Source organism: Hippopotamus amphibius, chromosome 2 (assembly GCF_030028045.1).
Source record: "Hippopotamus amphibius kiboko isolate mHipAmp2 chromosome 2, mHipAmp2.hap2, whole genome shotgun sequence".
NCBI lineage: Eukaryota > Metazoa > Chordata > Mammalia > Artiodactyla > Hippopotamidae > Hippopotamus > Hippopotamus amphibius.
The window spans coordinates 101,456,036-101,483,651 of NC_080187.1; the positions used below are offsets into that span (position 1 = coordinate 101,456,036).

At 40.2% G+C, this 27,616-nt stretch overlaps 1 protein-coding gene across 3 annotated transcripts in view; it reads left to right on the forward strand.

The window, feature by feature from the left end:
• Nucleotides 1-27,616, forward strand: part of PGM5 (phosphoglucomutase 5) — a 178,958-nt gene that overhangs the window by 36,070 nt on the left and 115,272 nt on the right. The gene's annotated exons all lie outside the window — the stretch shown is intronic.

A 27,616-nucleotide genomic window follows, 5' to 3' on the forward strand; every position in this document is an offset into this window, starting at 1 on the left:
AGCAAGGATGTCACTGTGAAAAACTCCATGGCAGGCCTGTGATGTCCATGTCATGTCCCCTTTGCTGGTATTCTCCCCTAGTCCATGGGGAGCTTGTTGAAAGGCTGGGAACTTAGAGACATGGTGTAGTGTACTGGGTAGGAGGGTGAAGAATCAGGTGGCCTGAACTTAATTTCCTGGTTCTGCTTCTCTTTAGCTGTTGGGAACTTGGGAGACCTATTTGATTTCTGTGCCTCTGTTTTCTTATTTTTAAAATGAGGATGATAATAGTAACATCCTCACGTGGATTTTTATGAGGTAGGAATGAGGTGATTCTTGTAAAATGTGTAACAGAATGCCTGGTTCATAGCAAATACTTCATAAATGTTTAGTAGGAAAACTTACTAAATATGTAAGTGAGGTGGAAAGAACATGAGTCTTGAGGTCAGGTAAGATTATGTTAAAATGCTCATTTGTATCATCATTAGTTCTGTAAAAATAGGGAAGATACATTGTAGGTTTGTTGTGAGAATGAAATGAGATACGCGTGGAAAATGCTTAACAGGAGACTCACTGACCTACCCATCCATCTTTTACCTTGTCTTATAAAACAGTGAATTTCAGAGTCTAATATTTTCAAGAAACATATCTTATTGTGGAAGCAGTATTTGTTTATGGGGGAAAGTTAGAAAACAGGAAGATAAGAAAATGTAAACATCATACCTCTCTGCTTGACTGACATATTAATTGATAAATATACATTCCCTATTGGATCTCTTTTTTATACATATATAATATACATACATAGTTGTAAGTTATATATATAATATATACAATATAATATATATAACATGTATAATATATATTTTCCTTTTTTGCAAAACCAAAAGGAGATCTGAAAGTACATAACTGCCTTGTAACTTGTTTTTTTTCATCAACAGTTTCCAACTTTGTATTAATATATTTTTATGTCATCTAACACCCAAAATCATATTCAAATTTCCTCTGAGTGTCTCCAGAATGTCTTTAATGGATGGTTTGCCCAAAGTGGCATCCTGTCTAACACCATACATTGCATCTGGTTGTTACATCTCTTAAGTCTTTTCCAATCTAGCACAATCCTTTTATCGCCTACTTAATGACAGTGATTTCTAAAGAGACCTGACCAGTTGTCCTGTGGAGTCCCACCTTCTGGATCTGTGTGGTTATTTTTGCGTGGTGTTAGCATTCATTCAGTCATTCATGAAGTGAATTTTATATGCAGCGAAATGAGTAACCTTAAGGTTACAATTCAATGAGTTTTGAGAAATGTATACATCTGGGTAACAACCACTCGGAGTAAGACATAGGACATTCCCATTGGCCCCAAAAGTTCCCCCATCCTCCTTCCAATGCCCCTTAGGCAATCATTGCCACAATTTCTCCTGTTGTATTTAGATTTTTGCCTGTTCTTGAGCTTTATATAAATAGAATCATGTACTATGTACTCGTTTGTTACTTTTTTCATTTAATGTATACTTTTTGGTTTATCCACATCCACTGCCTAGGTGACTAGTTCATTCCCCCTTGATGCAGTGTAATGATGTACCAGTGTATGAATATATCAGTTTATTTTTCCAGTCTCCTGTTCATGAACATTTGGGTTGTTTCCACTTATTAGCTAGTATGAATCATGCCGTTATAAGCATTCTTACACACATCTTTTTGTGGACACATCTACATTTCTCCAGTTAATATCTCGGAGTAGAATGCTGATTATAGGGTAGATGTATGTTTAATTTTACAAGAAACTACCAAACTGTTTTCCATCGTATGCTCCTATTTGCAGTGTGTGAGAGTTCTAGTTGCTTCATATCCTCAACAACATTTGGCGTTGTCAGCCTTTTTTATTTTAACTATTCTAGTGAGTGTAAAATATCTCATTTTAGTTTAGATTTGCATCGTTCTACGGACATTGAGCTCATTTTCATATGCTTATTGTCCATTTGTGCACTTTTTTGTTATGTACCTGTTCGATGTGTATTTGCTCAGTTAAAAATACATTTTTTTCTTTTTTTATTGATTTATAGAAGTTCTTTATATATTCTTGATAATAACTCTTTTTTATTTTTGGCTGCACCCCAACTTATGGGATCTTATTAGTTCCCCGACCAGGGATTGAACCCAGACCCTCAGCAGTGAGAGTGCAGAGCTCTAACCACTTGACCACCAGGGAATTCCCTGGGTAATAGGTCTGTTGTCAGATATATGTATTACAAACATTTTCTCCCTGCTTGTCACTTTCCTTTTCAAATTCTTAATGGTGTCTTTTGATGAATATAAGTTTTAAATTTTGATGATGTCCAATTTTTTTTTTCTTATATAGTTAGTATATACATTTTTTTATCCTCTATAAGAAATCTTTGCTTATGCAATGGCCAAAAAATGTTTTTCCTATGTTTTCTTCTAGAATAATTGTCGTTTTAATTTTTACATTTAAGTCTATGATGATTTTGAAATAATTTTTGTGTGGGGTATAAGGCAGGGGTTGAAGTTCACTTTTTCCCCATATCCAGTTGTTATTGAAAAGAATTTACTTTTCCCTTGATACATTTGTTAAAAATCAGTTGACCATATATATTTGGGTCTATTTCAAGATTTTCCCTTCTGTTCCATTAATCTGTTGTCTGTCCCTATGCCAATATTACATTGTCTTGATTATTGAAGTTTTAAAGTAGATATTTAAATCACATGACTCCCCCAACTCTATTTTCTTTTTCTTTATATAGAAAAAGTTATGTATCTTAGGTCCTTTGCATTTCTATATACATTTTAGAATCAACTTGTCATTTTCTACGAGACCCTGCTGAGATTTTGATTGAGCTTGTGTTGAATACACAGAGCAATTTGGGAAAAATTGCATTTTAATAATACCGAGATTTCTAGTCCATGAATGTGATATATCTCTCAATTTATTTAGTTTTAATTTCTTTTGCATACTTTATAGGTTAACGTCTCTTATGTAAGTTTTGTAGTTTAGTGTGAAAGTCTTACACAATTTTTGTTAAATTGATTCGTGAGTATTTTATATATTTCAATGCTGTTATAAATGGAATAGTTTTATAAATTTAATTTTCCAGTTGTTTGCTGCTAGCAATTAGAAATATAACTGACTTCTGTAAATTGATCTTTTATTCTTCCACCGGTAGGGAGGTGAATCCCATGCCTTTTGGATGCTCCCTATTTTTCTTCTCTCCCTCAGATGATATTGATATCAAGTCATGACAATGAACTAGCCTCAGTTTAAAATTCTCGCTTAGCAGCACCAAAGAGTAGAACGTATGGTTCCATTTTTTCCCCTTTTGTTTATCTTTCCTTTAAAAAGATTCAGTAAAACTATAGAGAGCAAAGCAAACACCAGACCATCTCTAGAAATGGAGAACCCAGAGTCCTAGAGGATCCTGAGTCCTATGTACGTTATTTAATATCATGGGAGCATATTTACTAACACCTTCCACTTGTACAGAATCTTATAATTTATAAAGAACTTTCCTAAATTTGAACTCCCTTGATCTCTGCAATAATTTAGTAAGGTAACTGGGTAGGCATTACTCTCAACATATCAAAGATGTTGAACCAGTTATCAGAGAGGTTAAGTGACTTGCACAAGGTTACACAGCTAAGAAAGTGATTTGAAACTATTGTATCTGCCCAGTAACTACAACTTGATCAGGATGGTCGCTGAGAAACCAGTTAAAAATATTGCTCAACTCCCCTGTGGGGGTAGTCAGCAGCTTTTCAAACCCTGGCCAGGAGAGGCTGCTTTCATTCGGACAACAAAAACCATTTGTCCTCTTTTCTCGTGGAAATTTCCCAGTAGTTCTTGATTTCACTTTATCCCCCCTTCCCAGTAAATCTCTGTTTCAGTCAGAAACCAGAGGCCTTGCTTAGAAAGTTCACAAAGGACCTGTTCTGATATGTAAGTGACCATGTAAAAGGATTATTCATGCTTGCTGGTTGGGATTCAGAATTCTGTGGGGCTCTGACGTGGTGATTTGTTTTGGGTATTTGATCTCTTGTGGAGTCCAAGGTGGATTCTCATGATGGACACTTTATAAGCTTCTTTCTTCTTAGTAAAATAAATGCAGCCTCAAAATTTTGTCTTAGTGGTTTCCCCTATAAGGTTTTTTTTTTAATGAATAAAATAGGAATGTGCCTATAAATGCCAGGCCCCGGCAGAATGACAACTGAGTGGCTGAGACACAGTCAGTGGTGCGCTTGCCCAAACTCCTGGGATTCCAGAATAAAGGGGGCCTGCACCCTTAAAGCTGATGAATTATTCAGACAAACTTCCATTGTTCACAGATAATTGTTGTTCCCCGAGGGAAGACGTTCAGTATCTTTAATTTCTACTCTTACAGTATCAGTGAAACAAAGATTCCATTTACCCTGAAATAATACAGTGTCAGCCTTGAAAATGGCATTCTTTTGGGCTTTGTCATTCTGAATGTGTCTGATTTGTGGTTGCTGATGAATCTGTGTTGCTGAAATCATTTTGGTTCAAATCGTTTGAGAAATAAAGCGCATTTAAAGTATTTTGGTGGCCCAAGGTCTGTCTCCACCCCATGAGGAGGTATTAAATAATCCTCTGTGTCATCATCCTTCAGTAATATTTATGAAGCGCCCATCTGCGCTTGGGGCCGTGCTGAATGCCGTTTTAAGCAAGGCAAGCACATGCAGACTTGAGCTCTCCTCTTAGAGGTGTTTAGAGCCTCAAACAGGGCTAGCATTGTTGTACAGACTGCAAGGGAGCCAGATCTGAAAAGTATGTTTTGACTACAGGGAGCCCTTTTAAGGTCCACCACCCAAAAACATGATAGTGAGGGAAATCGGTGCTCTTCTACTCTCTTTGTGCATTTTGTGTCACTCCTGTTGTTCACCACTTATTCACTCAAGAAATATTTATGAAGGGCCTTCTAGGTCGTAGACAAATGCCCCATGCCCTGATGGAACTTACCGTCTAGTGGAGAATTTGAATAAAATTCAAGTAAAATTCAAGTAAAGAAAAAAACATAGACACAAATTATAGCACATGTTCAGGGGCAGTACACTTGGTGTAGTACTCATTTGTGGATGTGGGGCATCCTACTTAGACCAGGTAGCTAGGGAAGGACTTTCTGAGGAGGTTATGGGTAGGACCAAAGATTGGAAACATGCAGCTGGACCTGGCTTTGATGCTGAGATTAGAAATGGCCCATAACACATGTGAAAATACTTATTTTTTCAGATTGTAGTCTACATCTATTTGTTGCCAATCCCCAATCTGAAATATGTACTGTAGCTTTATCTTAAACATATTCAGCTGGTTGTTGGAATCCAGACAGTGTTAATCCTGCAAGTATGCAGGTATCTACTGATCTACGGTGACCTTGGTCTTTGCTACATCCTTTAAATCTGTGCTGTTTTGTCTCCAAGATCAGTCAGGATGCATGGCAGTAAGGGGAGAGATAATGTTGTGAGCTAATATGTAATTACCCAGTCTTCCTCGGGCTTCCCTTGAAATGTGTCCCGTTGCGCCATCCCAGCCCACTTTGTTCTTCCTGACCTTTCAAGGCTTAAGTCAGCGTCACCTGCTCAGTAAGTACTCCTTCTATGTCATGTTTCTCCACCCCAAAGCAGCACAGAACTTCCTCTTCAGAGATCCCTTTATCACAATTGTCACAGACATTGAAAACATGTACTTGTCTGTTTCCTAATGTCCCGTAAGCCCCCCTCAAAGGCGAAGGTTTTGGCCAGTGCCTGATAAAATCAGTTCTCATAAGCACTTATTAAGTGAATGCATGAGATTTTTTCCTGTTTTGGATACTTTTTATTTGGGAGAAAAAGTAGGACTCCACGGATGACAAACAAACATGCTTCTTTGGACTTTTTTTACAAAGTAAATTTGTTGATGCTCTCACCTGGTTGCACAGGGAAGTAACTATACTGAATGATAAGAAGAAAATGAATGATGTATAATTGCACAATCATTTTTGGGGTCTAATAAAACTGTGCCTGACTTAACGGTTTTTATTGACGTTTAGGTAAGTTTGTAGTGAGTTGGATTTTAGTAATGCTATGTGGGTATTGATTATAACAATAAAAATGAGATAAAAGGAAGCAGTGACATAGCAATTATTTCCTAGTCAGTAACTAAAAATCATGGCCTGAGCTTAAGCTCAGGTTTCTTTATTCCTTGCCCTGCTAAGTAGGGTGAGGAGTGGATTCCTTCCTGTGACGTTTTGAGAATGCCTAGCGTTGCCTTCCTCTGTGCTTTCTGCATTCACCTCCTGGAAGGGATACTGGCAGTGATTCAGGCCTGCCCGTTAGTATTTCTAAGAGTTGGTGTCAGATGAGAAGGCCATTTCATGCCTGTGTTTAGTAGAGAGCACTTATACATTCACTAGCTAAGGTGAGAGGAATAAATGGGTAACGTTTAAGACTGGAAGCTGCAACTGCTTTGGAGATGTTGGATAAACCATCTCTTGTTCAGTTGTTCAGACCTGTCCTGGGTTTTTGCTCTTTGCGTTGGTCAGAAAAACAATTTTGGATGAGCAGTAAGTGACCTGAGTTCCAACATCTAGAGTTATCATCACCCTTCCATGTGAACTCAGACAAAACATTTTTGGAAATCAGCTTTCTCTGGCCCGCTATATTTGCAAGGACTCTTTGCCGCTCTTTGGTTCTGCTTCTAGAAATGCATAGTCATTATTAAGGGTGTCCAGCATCCTACTCTCAGCTTTCACTGACTTGGCGCTTGTTAGCATTTGGCAAGTAGTTTGGACCATTGGTGGGTTCTGCCAGTACTGAAAGAAGTTCCTTGATACCACCCTGGGTGATTGGGGATTAAAGATTATTTTAAGCAGGGCTTTCAGTGCCATCCAGGCTAGAGCATATAACTAAGTGGAATGCAGTTGCTCTCCAATGGGAATGTTGACTTCATGACCTGCCTTTATTTATAATCTCAATTTTGGTTTTGGAAGGTCCATTTGGTTAATTATCCTCTGCTCTTTTTTTGTGACTTAAAATATTTATACACTTTAAAAATCAATCCCATTCATTACTGCAAAGGGTCATGAGGTAACTTTTTGGGCTGATTAAAATGTTCTATATCATAATTATGGTGGTAGTTACACAATATCTATCTATCTATCTATCTATCTATCTATCTATCTATCTGTCTGTCTGTCTGTCTGTCTATCTATCTACCTACCTACCTATCTGTTGAGGCTCGTGGAACTGTACACTAAAACTGATGAATTTTATTTTATGTCAGTTATACATTGATAAAGGTGGTAAAAATGATCAAATCCTATTTATTTGAAAACAAAACAAAGCACTCCCTTGGCTCTTCCTTTATGGTTGGAATCATGGGTCATGACTGTCTTTGAATGACTCCAATTCCCAGCATCGAGGCTTACATTTACCAGATCGTCAATAAACACTGGCTGGGTTCAGGTGAGTCCAATGGTCCTGGGAGTTGCTATCCACTGCCTGCTTCTCTGTGGTGAGCCAGAACGTCAGTATACTACCTGCAGTCTTATCTTGGAAAAGACTTACATTTAGAGTTGAACGTTCTAAGACTTCAAGGTCATTAGTCACATTTATTGGTGGCATAGAGAATGGCCCAGTGTAACTCTGAACTGTATGCTTTGTCAAGCAGCCAGAGAAGCTTGGCACTTGACAATGCTTTTAAATAACAGAGGATAATGATAAATCATCTTAGGCCTGAAGATCCTTCTGGAGTGACAGAGCTTTTTGTACAGAAAATGTACTTTTTTGTTTATGCTTTATATTTTGAAATGAATTTTATAACTCTCACCAAAAAGTGTTTTTCAATGAATTTTAAACCTCAACCTCTTAGGGTAGTGTTAAGCTGAACCTGTTGGAATACTGCTGAAATTGCTAAATATCGTCAATTTCACTTACCCATCAGGCTGAGGGAAGAACTATATCTAAGAAACATGCACAGGGAATCAAGAAACTGTCCCAAAGTTTTGCCTGCTCAGCGCAGAGTAAGAGGGAATGTGTTTTTATTTACAGTGGATTCCATTACGGTGTCTGGCTTGGTAGTCACACAAACCCTTAGAAGTATTTGTATCAAGTGCTATCATCGACATTTTGTTTATAGAAAAAATATGGTATTTGGAGATTAAGTAACTTGTCTATGGTTGCCCATCAAGAAGGAAGCAGTCGAGACTGGTACCAGATTGTCTAATTCCAAGTCTCATCATTTCTTTGCTGCTTCTTATTGTTGAGAGCAGGGGAACACTCTGATTGTATCTTGGATGAAAGTCATTTGTGTCTGTTGGTGTGTGTGTGTTGGGGCACCTACGTGTGTGGTGGAGAACGTCAGACAAGCATAATTAATTTCAACTCCAAGATGTCTTATAATTTTGACCTTGAACATCACTACTGTTTAGTAAAGCTCTGGAAGAAGCAGTTCTTGGCTTTCATTTAAGACTTCCAGGAAAATATTGACTGGAGTTCAAGGTAAGGTTTGAACTTTATACCCTTACCTCAGGATCTGCTTGAAGTAGTAAGATCAGCAGTGGCTGTATGAAAAAACCTTGATTAGGTTTCAGCAGCCTTTCTCCATGGCATTCTGTGTAAAGTGGGTTAAGCCGATATGATTCCTTCTAAGAGTTTTTAATCTTAGACAGACAACACTGATGAGCAGAAACATAAAAGATACCAATTAAGTACAATGGGATCTTTCAGTAAATAATGTGTTAGCAGTTGGGTATAAGATATCGATGCTTAGAAAAAGAAAAGAAAAAGAAATCATGTCAGCCCCTGTCTATATGCCCTATACAGGTGAGGGTAGAATTCAGACCTGGGAGTCCATTCATCTCATCTCTGATCAGGTTTCTGCCTGAGGTTTAAATTTGTCATTTGGAATTCCAAGTTCTTTTGGATTCCCCGATTGCATCTGTGGTTTATATCCTAGCATGGAGGAAAATTGTTTGGTGAGTTTGTGCCTGTATTTAAGAATGCAAGATCTCTAACCAGGACTCACAGAGAGATTATATCAGTCAGGATCTTTGTGCTGCAAATGAGAGAAATCTAGCTGAAATGGGACCTAAATAATAAAGGGAATGTGTCAGTCCGCATTAACTGAAGTAGAGTTGGCCTCAAGTGAACCTTGATCCAGCAGCTCAGTGATACCTGAATATCCCCTGCCTACTTTGCCTTAGAGAAGGTATCACTTTCATCCTCAGGTTCCCTGCCTCTGGCTCTCCAGGCTCTCCCTTTGGGGGAGCAAATGTCTGTGGGATTTCCAGGCCTTACCCTCTAAAAATACCTTATCTAGGAGGATAAAATTTTTTTAATTGAAGTATAGTTGATTTACAATGCTGTGTTAGTTTCAGGCATACAGCACAGTGATTCAGTTATGCATATGTATATGTTTTTTTCAGATTCTTTTCCATTAGAGGTTATTATAAAATACTGAGTATAGTTCCCTGTGTTACACAGTAGATCCTGTCCTTGTTGGTTATTTATTTTATATATAGTAATGTCTATATGTTAATCCCAAACTAGGAAGATAAAGTTGTGTGTGTGTGTGTGTGTGTGTGTATGTATGAGACAAAGCTTTTCTAGAAAGAAGCAACTGAGAACATCTCCTTGAGTCTTGACTTTGATTGGAGTTTGTATCATCTCTGACCCATTGGCTCATTGAGGCCATGAAGGGTGGGAGAGGCTGAAAGTTTAAGCCCTTTCTTCTCATTAAGTGGAGATGGGAGGACAGTCATTCCTTCCCGTACCAGGGAACAGAGAATGGATGCAATTGTCCTCCAAAGCAAGATCTTTTCTTTCTCCTTCCAGAAGGAGTAACTGTAGCAACTTGGGACCTAATAGGAGGCAAGGGGACGTGAGCTGGGTGAGTGCATTGGGGTGCAGTTCTGGAGGGAGAATTCAGGACCTAGTTAAGAACTCAAGAGGCCTTTCTTCTTGTTACCTCCTTATACCCAAGCAGATCCTCTGCTACTTACAAGTAACTGACAACACTGTTAGAATTCGAATGGCAGTGTTTGCCCGGATCCTTGCATGTGCTCAAGGATTTGTCTGTCCTTCTTTCCCATGCTCTTCTCTCTGCCCCTTCCTTTCCTTTCTGCCTCCCTTCCTCCACCTCTCTTGCTCTTTCCCTCTTTCCTTCCTTGCTTCCTTCCTTTCTCCTTCCTTTATTCCCTCCTTCTCTCCTTACCTATCAATACCTTCCACTTTGTCATTTTTCAAAAACCGTTTTTAATACCTGCTGTGTGACAGGCCCACTGCTAGGTGCTGGATACACTGCTGAAGTCCATCTCCTCTTCCACATACTTTTTTCCTTTGTCAAACTTCACCATCAACAAAATTTATTAATATTCTCCATGAAAAGTATTCTGCTAGATTCAGAAAGTTCATGACTTCAATCTGAATATTAATGATAGACTTGGAGAGTGTTTCCAGATCATGACGTTGTATCCTGCAGACTGCCTTACACGGATTCTACTGCCCAATTTAGGAGCAGGAGAGAGAGTATATGTGCTAGAAAGAGAAGACTTAGGTTAAGGAGTGCAAACATTTCTGCCTGCCAGTGTACCCAAATGTGTTCATGCATGGAGTGGGACGTGGTACTCTTTGACTTTCATTGGCCTCTGCATTTGGACTACCTGGGTTTGAACCCTCTGCTCTCTGGCTCTGCGACTTTGGGCTGGTTCCCTAATTAGGGGTCTTCCCTGCTAAATGAGGTGATAATAGCTTCATTCTCATTGGAATTAAGTGAAGTGAAGTATGGGCAGTGCTTAGAGCAGAGCCAACCACAGGAAGAGCTCAAGGAAGGTTAGTTGCTGTCATCATGATGATGGAATTTTGTAGATAATAAACTCAAGAATGGGCAAACTCAAACTAGTTCCCACTTCTTCCACACTAAGCGACTGGAGCTAAAACTTTAACCAGCGGCTGCACTTAGATCCCATATCCCCATGTAGGTAACAGTGATTGAGTGGTGTTCCTTGCTATGGGTCCCTCACATTTCACACCACAACAAAGCTTTCAGAAGACTGCGGTGTGACCCTCAAATATCTGCATCGGGTAGTTTTTCAGATTACTTTGTGAGTAATGATTATTAATTTTCTTGAGGTCTTCTCTATGTGTAAATGGAACCTTTCAACTAGGGATCCAGGATTAGACCCACTGCTGTTTGATCTTTTGCCTTTTTATTAATATCCTTTAAAGTTGTTACAAATGAGAAGTTCCTTGTTCATAGAAGCACTTAGACCCTAGACTATTGGACCCTGGAAGTCCCGTCTCTTTAGAAAAATTGTCTTTCTGGGAAAACATAGGGTTTATTTTTTTCTTTTAAAACATACCTGTGTCTGTCTGCATTTTGGGCAGAACCATTAAACCCCTATACAGAGTTCAAAGTTTTTTGCCTACTGTTAATTCTGACGCTAGGATTTTGATGTGGTGTTATATATATATCCCATTAACACATATAATATGCTTTGTGTGCATAATATAAGCACTTGCCCATTTCGCAATCTGTTCAGTATTCAGCCAAAAGCTAAAAAAGTAAAGTAAGAGAAACATCATGACCAAATGAATTGCTCTGTGATATACCCGTGTGTGGGGAGGAGAGGACAGAGGAGAGATTTGTGAAAGTGGCTTTCTTTGTTACTAATATAGCACTAGCTACTTCTTTTCTTAACAGTTAGCATCTCAATCCCAATTTACTGTTGTAATGGTTGTTTCCTGCTTTTATAATGACTTTTTAAAAGTTTATAAGCTCTTCTGTAGTCCATAACCAAGTCCTCTGGTGTACTGGGGAGAGGCTTAGGGTGTGGAAGGATGAACATTCCTCCGCAAATGAGGTTTATTTATGTGAATCTTATCAAAGCAGTGGGTGACAGGAGCATGGGGAATTTGAGAATGAGAGTTGATTTGGACAAGACTGTTTGGATTTTTGGAGGAAACTTCCATCTGAGGACCAACTCCTGAAGTAGGTCAGAGATCAGAGGCTGTGTTGTGGCTCTAGATGGGCATGACATTGAACCAGGGTGGGGTGACTAGAGGGAGCGCTCATGGAGATACAGTAGAATAAAACAGAAAAGGAGATATGTGTGTGAGCATGTTGGTACTTCTGACTGTACCAGTGATTCGTATCATTTCTCAAAGCCTGGCTCTCCCCTTCTAGATGGGAAGTAGTCAGGGCTGGTATAGTGGCCCTTCTCCACAGAGCTTCCAGGGACTCACATTCCTTCTACTCATTGCTCTGCTTCCTATGGGTGTAGCTCATGCCCTCATGTTTCAAGATTGCAGGAGCCCCAGCTACCATGTCTGCATTTTGTGCAACTACTGGACTACAGGATAAGGAAGGGCAAAAGGAAAAGAAAAGATAGATACACTACCTTTTTAAAAAGTTTCACAGAGTAGACATTTGATGCTTTTCCTTTGATCCTGCCTGGCCAGAACTGAATGATATGGCAACACCTAGCTGCAAGGGAAGCTGGGAAATGGAGTCTTCACTCTGAATGGCTGTGTGCACAGCTCAAAGTCAAAGGTTTTCTTATCGAGAAAGAAGGGGAGAAAAGTGACAGCAGGACAACTAGCAGTCTCTGCCGTGGGTTTGGTTTCGATGACGTTCTCAACATTTCGTGTAGAATATTGTAGTCTATACAGATATAAAATATCATTTTCTCTAATCCTTGATATGATGAAAATCTCTTATCTTTTCATTAGACTAAAGAAGTTAGGATGATGACATGAATGATTATATAAATGATAAGGAGGAGAAAGAGAATATGATATTCCTTACCTACCAAAAAATAAAGTAAACTGAATGGACAACTGAATGAGAGAAGTCTTATTCCCCTCATTTTATTAATAAGTAAATTGATGCTCAGAATGGAAGAAATCCACTAACACCAGTCCTTACCTGTGGAGTTATGATACAACAAAGATTGGGAAGCAAGGTTTTGGGGAAGGAAACAGGGTGATTTTTTAGTTGCAGGTAACAGAAACCTGAACTCCACATGACATAAACAGTAAGGGAAAGGTGTAGGTCACATATTAAAATGTCTAGAAGGTACTAGCTCCAAGGGTGAGGGGGCTGATTCCGTGCCTTGGTCTCATCATTAAGGAGCTGGGTTCTGTCATCCTCAGGGTGTGGGCTTTGTCCTTGGTGAGCTTTCCTCAGGGACCAGCTCCAGCAAGTCTAGATGTTTCCCCTACATATGATATGCTTTTATGGAAGAAAAGGGACTGCCTTTTATATATGTGTCTTTTGAAAGTCAAGGAAACTTTTCCGGAAACCATCCAGTGCAGTATTTTTCCTTTTCTATAGTACCTTCACTTTTGCTGAGGATAAATGATAAAGTCATTGTTCTGTTAATGAGGAAATCAGTGTGAAGGACTTCGGGTGGGCAACTGTCCGTAGCTGCTAACTCAGTTGAAGTGTTTGCCCCGCGTTAAAAGACATTGTGGAATTACAGATGTTTCCTGAAAATGCCATTGCCTTTGACGTCACTCACTTATTACAGTTTGTTCACTTACTCATCAGTAAACATGTACTGCATGCCTTCTCTGGGTCAGGTGGTGTTGGAAGTGAATACAATTCGTGCTTACCCTCAAAAAATTTATGACTTAGTGAGAGAGACAGATAGCCTGAGTAACACAATGCAGCATGAGGAATGCCATACTAGGGGCTGTGAAAGTGCTGAGAGGAGACCATTTACGCTGGCCTGGACCAGGGTCAAGACTTGTGGCTGTAAGGGAACTTTCTTCTCTTAGGTTGTAAATGTCTCTCGTGGGAAGCCCTTAAATGAGCTCCTTGCGAACAGGGACCACATTTTATTCTCTTTCTTTTAAAATCTGAGTATAATGCTTTGACCATGGTAGTTGCTCATGGTAGTAAGCAGGGATGATTCAGAGCAAGAAAACAGAAAACATTCTGGAGCAAACCATCCACTGTGGGCAAGATAGGTGCTACGGTGTGGCTATAAGGAGTAAGAGCTTTAGATTCACGAAGACCTGAGTTCAAGTGTGAGATCTACCATGACTTAGCTGTGTAAATGTAGGGAAGTTACCTAACCTCTCTGCGCTTGTTTTCTCATCTGTCAAATGAAAATTGACGTACTGGGACTCCCTGGCGCTCCAGTGGTTAAGACTCTGCACTTCCACCGCAGGGGGTATGGGTTCGATCCCTGGTCAGGGAACTTAAAAAAAAAAGAAGAAAAAGAAGAGTACTTAACCTTGTCAGTTTGTTGTGCAACTCAGATCAGATAATACGTGTAAAGTGATCGGCAGAGAACAAGCACTCAGTGGATGTTGCTGTTATTATTATTTAATAACATAGTCTAACTTATTTCTACCTTATTTTTTCCTCCCTCATCTAAATCTTCAATTTTACGGAATTGTTTGTTGAAGAAAATTCTTTCCCTCAATCAGAATGTTTCTGGCAACTGAAAGTGAGCTTTACACATACTATGCTTCCTGATACTTTGGTTGGGAGTCGTAGAATTAACAGACATTTATAGTGTGATTCTGACGAATATGACATGCTAATATTTCCTACGTTCTGTTTATTCAGTGTTCTCTATCTCCTAAAATAAGAATGGGTGCGCTGCTGAAGGGGTGCCAACTTTTCTCCACAAGTGGCTGGGTTTCCCTTAATTGATGAAATCACCCTTTGTTGGGTGGATGCGTTTCCACAGGAATTTCTAGATCTCAGGGCTCATGCTCTGGGTTCCCCTCCACCCCCAAAGGTGTTAGGTGTTTTTAAGCCAAGAGTGTCAACTAGTCATGGCAGCTGTGTGTCAGAGACTGTTTCCTCTAATTGGCTCGGGGGCGGTGGGGGGCATTCTCTTAATAGTTTCTCCCTTTTATAAAACTTTGTACCATGTTCCATTTATGAGACGAACACGGAATTCCAGAGCACGTTGTTTAGGGATACCTGATCTAGCAAATGAAACAGTGGGGTTAAGGAGAAATCCAGTCGCACGGAGGCCCCTGGTCTTATGTATGGCTTGAAGAGATGGAGGACGCTGATGTGTTCTCTGGGGAGAGATTCGCAGTTTGACAGGAAACATCTGCTTTCATGTGCTCCAACATCAACATGAGTGATGTGGTAGGAAACTTGTCATGACTGTGCGGGTTCCCTTTCTCAAGCCACGGCCGGGCCTGAGATCAGGACTGTTTGGACAGGCAGCACAATGTGACTCCATTTGTCAAAATATGGACATAACAAGGGGCGTTGTTTGAGAGAATCCGGGGGCTATTTCTCATTTAAAGGGAACCGTTTCTAACCTGTCTGGCTCTCTCTTCACGTCACTCTCTTTTTCTTTACATTTTCTCTTCCTCTGTACCTTTCTACGCTGGATTTCAGTGATGAGTGTACACTTTTCAACCTTCATTCTACACCACAGCCTCTCTCATGAGTAAGAATGGCTCCCTGTGGAGGAGGAGTCTCCCCACACATATCAAAATATCTGGGAAACAGAGTGCAAACACACAGACTCACATCCACTCACATTTGCAAATTTTTAGAAATTGTCATCTACCCCTTAAGATATATCTGCCTCCACTCCCCACCTTCAGGATCACTACATGGAATTAATTAAGGATGCTGTTCCTTTAGCATTGTTGTTGGAGGAATCGGTAGAGGGAGGCAGGACACCGAGGCTTATAATGCAGGAAGCAGTGTTTATTGTACAGGTACAGGCCCAGTGGATTCACATCCAAAGACTGAGCCCCGAACCAAAGGAGAGCTTCTCCTTTTATAGACCAGTTCCCGTGCTTTCGGGAGCCTATAGTCATGTTTATCTACGCAGAAGCAACGTACAGAAGCCAGAGTGCATACGTAGTTTTTCCTTATCTCGTTGACCCAGATGTTTGTACTGCCCCTGGCAGGGTCTTGCGAAAGAGGCCATAAGTTATTTATTCCCTGGGGCTTGCATTTTCCTATGTTTGCCTTGTCCTTCCCTGTTTTTGTTATTAACCTGCCTCATTGTAGAATTGGTTTACAGGGAAAACTGCCTCATTTTTCAATCTCTGAAAGAGTCAAGTTGGTATCTGACACTGTTCAAAAATATCTGACATCATTCAAAAGAGTAGAGTTGATGTTTGCCTCTGGAGAGTTCAAAGTGAGTGGAATTGCCATCAGGTCTGAAATAAATTGTGCATGCTTCTGAGAAGATGTAAGATCTGAGGAATTCCTTCTACAAGCACTCTGCCTATCTGATTATTGGTTAGCCGGTGACTTCCTGCCATCCTCAAAACCCTCCACTCTAAAATAGTAAGAAAAAATTAAATATTAGATGAAATACATTGAGTCCAAGGGCGTCCACACAGTGTGGCTCTTATTGGGATTGTTGCACGAGTACCTGATGAAAGTCGGTGTATAAATACCCCAGCTCCCTGCCCTTCAGCGGGATCCTGAGGCATGTGTTTTCATATGTTCCAAGAGCATCTTTGCAGGATAAGTTTCAGTCACCTATTGTGAGAACCCAACCTTTATTAGCTTTCTTCCCTCCCGTGTCTTACTTCCCTTCTCCCCGACCTGTGCTCTCTCCACTTCCTTCTTTCCCCCATGGATCAGTGTGTGCACTTGTATCCTTGCTTCAGGATTCAGGTCTGCTCCTGGAGAACCCAAACTAAGACCTCAGGAGTATTTTTTCTCTTTCTTCTCATTTGGTGTTGATATATTTGAAAGCTCTATATTTTCCCTGAATGTGCAGATCCAAGTATTTGTGCCTGCCTTATGAAAAGTAGATAAGGAGAAAATTAAGGCACGCAGAGAAACCTTACACAATTACAGTGAGATAACTCAGAAATGTGCCAAATCTAGAACTTTATCTCAGGCTCCTCTAAGCAGGAAATCTCAAAGGGGGTGGTGTGCTTCTAGCTTTCATGATTGTGTGTGATTTTGTTATTTTATGAAATCTACTGCTATGTGGCTCTGTTGAGGAAAGACACTTGATAAGGCTAGAAAAATATACATTTGCCACAAAGGGAATTTTATCTCATAAACTCTGTTTCCTCCTCAGCTCTGATTGTTGACAGATTCTTTCTTTCCTCATGGGGTTCAGCAGGTTGGCTGGAAAGCCAGGATTAAATACCAGCGGGAGGTGTGAAGACAGGGCGAGCTCAGGTCCCATGAGTAACCATCCACTTGCTAGGTCCTCCGTCCTGATAAGATAACCACCCTCTTGATGGGATATAGGACTGCTGGTGTCTTTATAGTTTCTGCCGCAAAGATAGATAACGTAGATACAGCTTTTGAATTAGGTTTAGCAGAAGGTTCCCTTGAAATAGGCTTTCCTTATCAAAAAATGGTGAGACGTAGTGACAGACTATATTTGGAGTCGCTTCTTTGAGAGTGGGTTATGCCTTTAGCTTTCAGGCTACTCCTGCTGAGGAAGCACATGTGATAGCTCTTCCCTCACTCCTAGATCTCTGCCAAACTCGGGGGACCTCCAGGAAGAAGCAGTGAGACAGAGAATGAGGGCGTGTGCTCTCCTGGGCCCTGCGGGGAGAGTGAAATGCTTGTGCTGCATCTCCATTTGTGGAGAATTTTGATCAAGTACCTGGATGACCTTTTTCATGGACCATTGGGTCACACATCCTCTCATTTGCATCATTCAGGGCAATGTCCAAAATAGAGGATAGGCATTTTTCACCACAAAGGTGTATTGAGAAATGAAATGCATACTGGAAAAGGTACATTATATGCCTAATCAGGCAAGAAGAGGCTAAAAGCATATAGATGCTGCTCAACTCTGGGTCAAAACCTGTCTTTAAAACCTCTTGACTTCAGCCGTGGCCACTGAGGCCTGCCTTCTTTTCCTGGCTGTCAAGAAAGATTTTTCTTCTGTGTTGCCACCCACATTTCCTGGGATTTGATGGTATCTGCCAAACTTTGGAGGAAGCGAGGGGAAGCCTCTTAGCTTTGCCTCAGTTGGACCATGTCTCCACTGCCCCTGGCTTCTTGGGCACTGGGATTTCCCTTGGTGTGTTACAGAACCTCTGGGAGTTACTGCTCCCTGCCTGGTTTACACTTCATTTGAGATAGTTGCCAAAGAGGGAATTAACTCTCCTGCCTTTGATCTCTCCTTTTTGTTCTGTTTCTCTCTTGACAAGAGCCAGAGCCGTTTTTCTTGGGGTCACCGAGGGCCTCTCTCTCTGCTTTGTTCTCCTCTCTGTCACGTCCCTGGATAACAGTCTTCTTACACTCACCTGCTTACAGGGTCCCATGTTTTGTTTGCTGAGTTTGACCAAAGGCACCTCAGGCTTACATGAACTCCAGAGGTCAGATCTACCTGCCAAACCCCCGTGCCCCATTCCACTGGGCAGACCCAGTGGAATGCTTTATTTACCTCTGTGAGCTCAGAGGAAGGAGTCCCCTGAGAATTTACCCCATGAGGTTTCTGCCACCTCCCACTCTGCCTCAGCTTAGACAAAGGCCTCCTGGGCTCTGAACCTCCTCGGCCCCTGTGCTCGGCCTGACAGACAAGTGGTCTTATTTTTAGCTCACAGACCTTTTAGTTGACATCCTGTTGCATCCAGGGTGTGAGAGAGAAGCGCTTTGGAAATCAGACCCTGTCACTGATAGCTTGTCCTGAACTGAAAGGGTGATAAAAGAAAGGATGCCTTGTGTTCAAGAAAGAAGAGAACTGGGCTCTGCGTGGCCACTGCAGGCTGCTTCTGTTTCTCTAACCTCACCGCTGCTCTTTGTCCAGATGACTCACGGCTCCTGGCGCGCCTGCCCGCCGAGGTGCTGTGCCTGGGGTGGCATCTCACCTAATCCCGTCTGAGCCCAGGGGAGTCGGTTTTGTCAGCTGGCTGGGGGGAGTGGGGCATGGCCAGCACCCCTCCCAGGGTCCTCTTCTCTTTCCCTTGAGAACCCCTCCCTCCAGGTCGCCTGCCTGGACCCCCTCCTACCTGCCCACAGCCTGTCGATTTGGGCGTCAGAGTCCGAGGGAGGAAGGAGGTGTGGGGAGATGGAAGTTCAGAAGGGAGACTGATACGGCGCGAGGAACCAGGCTCATGTGAGCTTAGAGTCGATTTAAAAAGAGAATGTGGTAAGGATTTGGTGGCCTATTTTACAATGGCTGTAACTTTTACTTAATATTTTACCAGCTGCCTCCCCAACCTCCCCCTGTGTATATAGAAATAAACCTCTGCTTTGGGATTTTGACAGAAAACATTAGATTAAAAAAACGTTATGAAATTAATATGATTTAATACAACACATACTTGATCTCAGTTCCATAGCATATTACTATTTCTTTAATTAGGAGGGAGATACCGGCACCATGACAGGTACTTTCAATTGTCTGAGAGAGAAGAAGATGGACAGAGGATAATATGTCTTGAGGGCTTCTTTTTTTTGGAATTTTAAAGCTTAGTGTCTGTTCATAATTCTCCATAAACATGTGGAGTACCCATCACCGGACATTTTTTGGGTAAAATGGCAAAACACACATAGATTTCTTTTACTTAATTACTAGTATATTTTAATTTTTAAATTTAACTTATTTTTTAAAATTTTATTTTATTTTTTATTGACGTCTAGTTGGTTTACAATATTGTGTTACTTTCAGGTGTACAGCAACGTGCTTCCTATACATACACATATATCCATTCTTTTTCAGGTTCTTTTCCCTCCTAGGTTATTACAAAATACTGAGCATAGTTTCCCGTGCTATACAGTAGGTCCTTGTTGGTTATCTATTTTATATATAGTAGCGTGTATATATTAATCCTAAACTCCTAATTTATCCCTCCCCCTACTCCACCTTCAGTAACCGTAGGTTTGTTTTCTGTGTCTGAAAACACACATAGATTTAATGCTCTGCTCCTAGACCTCAGCTGTGTTCCTCCTTCTCCATTTCTACCACCAGCCAGGCGTCCAGACAGATAAGGGCACCCTGCTTGGAAAGAGTCGGTTGTGAGCGGAGCCCTGCCTGGGGAGGTGTGGCCTCGGCCAGGGCCAGAGTGGATGTTGCTTCCGACCCAGCTGGGCATTTTGAAGCTGAGGTGGACGGAGCCATGCTTGAGAGGAGCAGAGAGAGGAAGTAGCACCCAGGAGGCTCCCGCAGCTCTTCTGTAAACCATCTCCGCCTCCAACGCTTAGCTTTGTGTAGGAGGATTTCTTGGGAACCAGTACCCCCTGCTCTTTTTATGCAGCATTTAAATGCTCCCAGTGAGGTGATGTCAGTCACCTATAGGGAACCATGCCCTCTGCATATACTCAGAGCCCAAACAGAACATTTTCATGGCAGAAATGAGAGGATTTTGGTGTTATAACTAGGGCAGACTTCATGTCTTTTTTGAGATGGCCCTTTTTCCCCTCTTGGGAGAATTCTGTCAGGGCCTGACATTGGAAATCCTGCTCTGCGGCGTGCTAGCCCTGCTGGAAGACTGTTACAGTCAGATTCCAGCCAGGTTGCGATGCTCCATACTGAACGGTGTGTCTGATGTGGATCGGTAGTCCTGCTTAGGGATAGTGGCCAAATGCATAGAAAGTGCCTTGATTTCAGTATTTGGAGCTGTCACTCCTTACAGATTCAATCAAATTACCATCCTGCACTGTAGGCAAAGTTGCACCAGGAGGAATCCTAGCTATTTAATGGGAACTGCCATTCCTACCTTAGTGGTAGCAGGCACAGCCCAGCCCTCACTCTGGGACTCTGAAGGCCCTGAAACTCTGGTTACTCCCAGAAGCAAACCTCTGAGGTGTGGTGTGTCAGAGTCAGAGCTGCTTTGTTGTCCGTGATGTTGTGGGTCAGAGAAATAGTCAGAAATACGTCACATCTGAAGAAAAGTCCTCTATCTGTGATTTTGAGCACAGATGAAGGAAATGGATCCCTTGAATTCATGCAGTAGATCACAAGATTCATATTATCTATGAAGAATTAAAAAAAAAAAAACCAGCCCCACTGACTTTGAGCTTATTCACTCACAATGCCTGCAAATTAGATACGGGTTAGTTACCATGATGTATTTCAGGAATATTAACATATCATATGAGGAAACAGGGAGCACTTTGTAAGTGGTCACGCACTATACAAATTATTGCTATGTTGAATTTTTCTTAAAAGTGGGTAACGAAACATAAAGTTGATTGAGAGGTTATTGCCTGTGATTAACTTAATGTAGCCTCGTTTATTAGTGTGTGTCCAGATGTGGTGACTTAGAGCCTAGAGATCTTACTTTGCTCACCTGTGACCTTCAGGCACTCATCAATAGGCAGAAGATAAAGAGTCTGGTCTTGGTCCTTGGAAAATCCAGAACTTTAGACCTAACTCTGCAATGCATTAATTAGATACCTTAATCTTTCTAAATTTCCTCATTTGTAAAATGAGGATGTTAATACATGAATTGTCTCATGTGGTGGTTGTGAAAACTAAAATAAAAATGCATGGATGGTTTTGAATGTGCTGTGAAACAGTGGAGTGTTATAGAAGTGTAAGGTAGTATGATGGTCATAGAAGCTTTGAAAGAAGTTATATTAACTTGGGATTCATGCTTTGGTCATGGATGGTTTCTTCTCTGGAAGGCAAGGCTGAGGAAAGATAGATGAATGAGTAATGTGGGGTGTGTGTGTGTGTACACGCACATGCATGAGTACATATGCACACGTGGGTGCCTGGGTCCCCGGTAGAGGACATAGTGTGACAAGGATGAGGTTAGATGTGTTCTCATCATCTTCACTTTTGCACTAAGATTCATTCACTGCTTTTCACCTGCCTGGCTTTACACCTCAAGGAGTTACATTTTCCTAGGTCTCGGTCCATGGCCAGCTTCCTCCCTCATCCCGGAGGTGAACTAGTTCATTTGGATGGCTGTAGCATCTGGGCTTCTCTTGTTGTCCCTGTAGCCCTGAAGGTTGTGACCATTTCCTGTTATTGGAAATCTTTGATGGTCTCACTCTCTTCTGTTTGGCCGCTTACTTCTCCATCTCCTACGTAGCTGATTCTCCATATTAAATTCCTACTGCTTAAATACCTAGAGTTGATTCTGTTTCCTGATTGGACCCTGACTGATACAAGGCATTTGCTTCAAAGGTGGATTTTATATTAAGACAAGGGTACCAGCGATTTGGTACCCTTGTACCAAATTGAAAGATTTGTACCAAATTGAAGAAACATTTGTACCAAGTTGAAGAAAGATTATATAGAATTTTAAATGAGTATTTAGTAAACTTACAGGTCTGTAAATTTGGTTATCCTGTTTTAAAACAGGGTACTCTGTTGAATGTATGCTGAATCTGCTTGAATACAATTAGAATAAGCAGTTTAGCAAAGTTTGGGATCTAATATTCTGAAGCAGATTTTTTTGAAAGTTTGGTTACATAAGCTTTTTTCCCTTAAAATCCTTTTTTAAAACTTAGAATAACCAACCAGATTACTGGTTTTATAGTGCCTGAGTTTCCAGATCTCAGCTTGGGTCTGTAAAATGGGATAAGAGCTATATATCATTGTGTAATAAACATGAATGAAATAAAAACTCAAGCTTGATTTTACAGATACCATGCTGAGAGAGATTATAATCTAAATCTGGGTTCATTAATATTATATTTACATATGATTAATTCTGAGTTCTACTTATATGTTATGTTATATATCTGAGTCATTGTGTCTTTATAAAATTAAGGATAGAATGTAATTTCCCAAGTTCTTGATCATGGAGGGATCGGGGATGATTTTGAATGACTGAGTTGTGCTTTGTGATTAATGGGCTTTCCAGTTTCAAAAGGCAGTTGAAACAGCATGTAAAGAATTCTTCAAATCTTAGAAAGTTAGACAGTTCTACATTTGTTTTTTTGTCTCTCAGATCTTAACATTTCAGTTACATCTGGGGAAAGATTTAAACATCTGTATTGAGGTTCAGATCAAGTATGAAAGGCAAGTGATGAGTTTTAACTTAGTTTACATTATCCGCATTAAGAATGGAAATGGGCGATTAAAGGCTGTTGATTACATGATCAAAACGCCAACCTTTTAAAGTGTAAGTGTGTAAAAGAAAATACTCCTAACCTTATTTTAAAACATCGTATACTGATTATAATTTTTTCGAAGTTTCAAGCAGGTTGTCCAGTACCTTCATATTGTAAGTACTCAACAAATATGTGTTGACTGAATAAACCACAAATAGAATTAAGAATGGGATGTACTCCTGCCAAATCACTGAAGAAAATAAAAGCAGTAAAATTGAGTCACTATAGCAGTAGACAGAATTAGCAAACCAGTATAAAGTACAGAAAGTACAGAGCAAGATGACAGAAGGAAGTCCCCAATTTGTGTCCGTGTATGGATTATAAATGTAAATGAATTAGTAAATCTTTTTAAAGGACAGAGACTCTCAGAATGGGGTCTAAATGATCAAAAGTAAAATGTGAGGCAAAGATATATAAAAAATTAGTAGAAAGAAAAGAAAGAAAAGCAAAAACCAAGGTAAGAAAATGTTCAAGGAATGAAACAATAATTTTTATTGTTTTAAAATAACTTTCATAAACATGTATGTATCAAATGACAGCTTCAAAATATATATTCTTAAATATGCAATAATTTTTTAAAGAAACTCTGTAAAAGTGAGAAAACTTACTGTAATTTTCCTAACTTTTGACAGAGCAAGTAAGAGGAAAAATCCCTGACAACAATAAAATAATGATTTGATGACTTGACAAGGTGTTTAATAACATCATTCAGTTCCAGAATGTCTGTATAGGAGGGTTTTAATCATCATAAACTTTTGGAAGGGGTCTAGAGGAGTTGTCTTGAAACTCCATTTGCACAGCAAGGACTCAGTTTTTGTTCATGTTTAGTTAAATTACTGGGAGGGATTGAAAGAGATAATGAGGGTGGGGCAAATCTTCCCACCCCGACTCTTGGTAGCACAACTGATCCTCAAGATTCTCTCCATGCCCTGGTGCTCCCTCTTCCTCATTTAGGAGAGTAAAAAAGGTAAACATATAGGTGATATAATTAAAGGAAATAAAATAAATTAGCATACTAATAGGAAAATCAGTAATAGGATAAAAGCATTCTGCAAAGGCAAAAATATTTTAAAAATCATGCACAATAATATGAATTTAAAAGTAGCAAAGCTCTTAGGGTGGCGAAGCTCTTTTGAAGGGAGAGGGCTCTAAAGAGCAGGACTGAAAAGCTTTGCACAGTCACGACTTGAATCAGGAATAATATGGGAATGAGAACAGTTTCAGGCAGGCCACTTCTCTCACTCTCCCTTTTCTTTGGGGGCTGAGGTCCTTGAAGATTCGTTAGCATTCCAGGAGTAATTAGTGGGCAAAGTGTGGTGTGCAGATACATAACCCTACCTCCTTCTTCTCTTCTTCTCTCCTTGCCACGGGAGGAGCACGAAGTGGACAGGGAAACAGAACAGCATTGGGAGACAGAATTAACCCAGATGGGGAAGATGGGACTGAATTTGAAGAAACTGAGTTTTAGTTTCAAACTTGTCCAGATGTCACTGCCGCCACGTCCCTTGACAAAATTAGAAGAAGATGCAATTTGTGTCCATTTCTCTCCTAACATCATTTCAGAACTCCTCTTCTCACTCCTCCCTCCCTCCCTCCCCACATCTGCCCTTCAGGCACCCCTGACCTCATGATGAAGAAGGAAGGTGAAGTGTTGGGAAAGTTTTCCTATGAGGAGCTCTTGACAAAACCAGAGATGTTTAGCAAAAAAAAAGAAGAGACTCAGCTTGCAGTTCCCACAGTGTTTCTCAGAACACTGCTCATGAGAAGTGTTAATAGGTATTCTAAAGCAAGGCAGAGGGTTTCCATATACAAAATAAATTTGAAAAGGGATGAAGTAAAGATAATATAGAGGTTTTTTCTTGTTTTTAAAAAACTTTTCACAGCCTTTAATAAGTTGCTGTGATTCTCCAGTACAGGCGTATAGAATGAAGTCTTTCCCAAACTTATTTGAGCCAAGAACCCCCAACCCATGTGCACCTATTAACATCTCTTAGGGACTAGGGTTCTTTGGAAACAACTTGGGAGAAATCTTAGCCTAAGCCATTAAGTGGAAAAGCAATAGATTTATTCTGTATTTAATCAGAGGGGAGATACTGGTAGAAGTTTTGGGGACAGACAAAATTTAACTCAATATAAAAGAATCTTTAATTGTTAATTCTGCTCTGCAAAGGAATTAAATGGACATCCTTGAAATGGAAGCTCTGAAACCCACAGAAGCTAGTCAACTCCATTGTCATAGATTTTACAGGAGGGAGTTTACATTAGGAGGGAGGTTGAACTATTTGATTTTAAAAATGCCTTCCAAAATTTGACGTTTTGATTTCAAGTTGCCCTCCCTACTCAGATGTGTCTTTTGATGTCCAAAATTGACCTTCTTCCTTCTTATCTGAAATTAATGTTATTATGTGATTAAACACTTTTCTAGCAAGGCAAATTTGATGTGTCACTGGCTATTCATTTGCTGTTCATTAAAAAAATGGTTTCTTATTCCAAATAAGTAATTAATTCAAGAATTATAATGAGAGATCTTTTTTTTTTTTGAGGATTTTTCTGTATGTTCTTTGTAGTATAGGTCACCTCATCCTTATTTTCTGCCCTTTGGCAGGCAAAGGGACAAGCTTAGAAACAAGCCAGAGTCATCAGAGTTTCTATAGCAGTGAGAACAAAAAGAGCAAGAGCAAGGCAAGAGAGGCAACTCCCTTGATGACATGGTAGAAACATCCAAACAGCTACATTGTTTTCAAAAGATGACAGGCAAGGCTCATGGTGAAAGCATCCCATCTGGTTAATGATGTCATAACAATCCAATCCACCATGAAAAGGGGAGAGAGTGGTGAAGCGTAGAGTAATGCAGATTCCAAGGTACTGTTGCTGATAACAGGAGTTGTGGAGGCTTTCAATTGTGTGTGTATCTTAGAGCAAGTGGGCTTGGAATTTTGCAAATGCATGTTTGATATTACATTCCTTAATATACATAAGGGAAAGAGAAAGTCAGGAGCATACACTCAGAGAACGTTGGGGTTGGATCTAATCCTTTCCTAAGCATTGTCCTATTTTGCAGTTAAGAAACCTGAATTCCAGAAATATCTTTAATACAGTTCAGTTCAGTGCTGGACATTCAGGTTAAATGATTTTCTGTTTGGCATGTAGGAGGGAAACCATCTTAAAGCAATTGTATTCCTTGGTCAAACAGTAAGATAACACCTTAGCAACTTTTATTGACTTATGAATTAAAGCAAAATTTTAACTTTCACTGCAGTATACCTAGGACACACACAAAAAATGACAAGGGATGCCCAAAGTAACTTCCTGCAACTGCAATCAAGATGAATTGTATTGAAAGAAGACTAGGGTCCTCATTTTCCTGATTTTCAGTCTTGGATAAAAAAGAAACACCTCCTGGTTCGCAACAAGGTTGATTCTTGTTGTTATTTGTTGTGTGAAACCCCTCTGTGCTACTCTAGATACATTTTTAAAATTAAATTTACTAATGAAAGGACTTTAAACTATTTAAAGATGTATATTGGTAATTAAAAACTAGCACATGTTTCACCTATACTAGCCCATCAATGATTTGCATTTTCCAGAAACAGAGTAGTATGATGGAAAAAAGGAGTTTAGGTGTCTTTCTAGTGTTTAAGTTTTCTACTCTGACCTTGGACAATCACGTATCCTCCGGAATCTCCATTCCTCAGGCATTAAAAAAAAAATGTGGCTTCATAATCACACTACTTATTTCCCAGGGTTGTTGTGAGTATCCAGTAAGAGAATATATGAAATCAGCTTGCAATTTTCAGGTTCCTTACACATCCATATAATTACTTTTAGTTCCTTTCTGATCTTTGTTTATGTATAAATGGTTCCAATCACAGTACCTTATACAAATTCGTGTTCTACTTTTTACATCTAACATTAGATTGTGCCGTAATTTACTAGCCTTTCTTCTATTGATGGACATTTAAATGGTTTACAGTTGTTCCCTATTATAATAATATGGTGAAAAACATCTTTGTACATTTAGGCTTTTTTTTTTTTTTTTTGACCAATTGCTCTGGGACTAGTTCCAGAAGAGAGATTATAGAGTCAAAGTGAATGAACATTTTTTATCTATCCTGTCTTTTGAGATTTTCCCTTCATCCAAATACCCCTCCCTTTGGTAACTTTCCTAGAATGTCAGAACGCTTAAATGCCCTCTTGAAAGCAGCCTGCAGGATTCAGAATCTACATTTGGTGGCCATATTTCTATCTTTAGGCTCTATCAAAACGATTCAACTGTGAGGCCTCCCCCTAGACTACTGGGTCCTCCGCGGCAGGACCGTGCCTTAATCATCTTTGCATCCTGGCGTGGCCTGGCCTGTCATAAAATCTCAATGAGTGATTGTTCAACGGAAATAAACTGAGCAGATGGCTAATGCAGAATAGGCTCCTTAGAGTCACCTGACTTGCCAAAACATTCATTCATCAAAGAGTTGTTAAAAATGCCAGACACTGGTGCTAGAAACTGGAGCTAGAGAGGCAAATGCAGCACAGGTGGCCTCATTGCCCTAAGAGCAGAATTCCCAGTGGGAGTGGAAGACTGGTCTTCAGTCTGTGAATTCCCTGAGAAGGGGTTAAAGGGTAGAGCTGGCCTGACCCGTG